Here is a 1,169-nt window from a genome sequence, read left to right on the forward strand (position 1 = left end):
AGAGGCTGGTAGATTTGAACTGATGACCTTGTAGTACAGTGCTTATCCTACAGAGCCACATGAATATGCAACAATAATCATAGCATAATGCAATGTAAGTATAACAGTTTCATGTTGATGAATAACAAGTCAACTTTAAATATAGTAGATTAAAACATTGACTCTATTATTTACTTATAATTTAAAGCAATTTGACTGGGTTCAGCTGAGCTTTTGTTTCCTAGAGAACTTGATATGGATGCAGTCATCTGGAACCAAATCTAGCCACACTAACTCTTCTGATGATTGGTGCTGACTATTATCAAGTTGGTTAAGTAGCCTCAGCTAAGACTGATCCATCTCTCTTCCATTTGACTTCCAGATTTCCATTCTAGGTAGAAAAGAGCAAAAGCCTAAAGGTACAGAAAATCATAGACCTCATTGCATTGCATTCCACTGGATCAAACAAAACAAAACAAAAGATTCAAAGGATGGAGAAATAAACTCCAAAACGTGATTGAAGATCCTGGAGTGTCACATTATATAGAGCTCTGTACAAAAGGAAGAGGAACTATTGGGATCTACTGTACAAAAACTTTAACATACTGAAGTGCTGCTAAACATCATTATTAATCATTGCCCCATATGTATGTCAGTTTGTTGTATTGTGGAGGCTTTGCATGTTGCAATGATGCTGAAAGCTCTGTCTTTGGAATTTCAAATACCAGCAGGGTAGCCATAGTGAAAAGTTTTCAGGGCAGTTTGAAGACAATGAACAGAGCAGTAAGAAAGAATAGACAGTCTACTTCTGAGGGATATACCCATTAAAACATTATGAATAGTTGTGAAATATATTTAATATGTTGTTGTTATAGGTGCCATTGAGTCGGTACCAACTCATAGCGACCCCCTGCAGAGCAGAAGGAAACACTGCCCAATCCTGGGCCAACCTCACTACTGTTGCCACACTTGAGTCCATCGATGCTACCACTTAACCAATCTATCTTGTTGGGGTCTTCCTCTTTTTCTCAGACCCCCCACCTTACCAAATATGATATCCTTCTCCAGGAACTGGTCCCTCTTGACAATATGTTCAAAGTGTGAGAGACGAAGTTTGGCCATCCTGCCTCAAAAGAGTACTCTGGCTGCACTTCTTCCAAAATGGATCTATTGGTTCTTTTGGCAGCCCA

The sequence above is a fragment of the Chrysochloris asiatica genome, unplaced genomic scaffold (assembly GCF_000296735.1).
Source record: "Chrysochloris asiatica unplaced genomic scaffold, ChrAsi1.0 scaffold00462, whole genome shotgun sequence".
NCBI lineage: Eukaryota > Metazoa > Chordata > Mammalia > Afrosoricida > Chrysochloridae > Chrysochloris > Chrysochloris asiatica.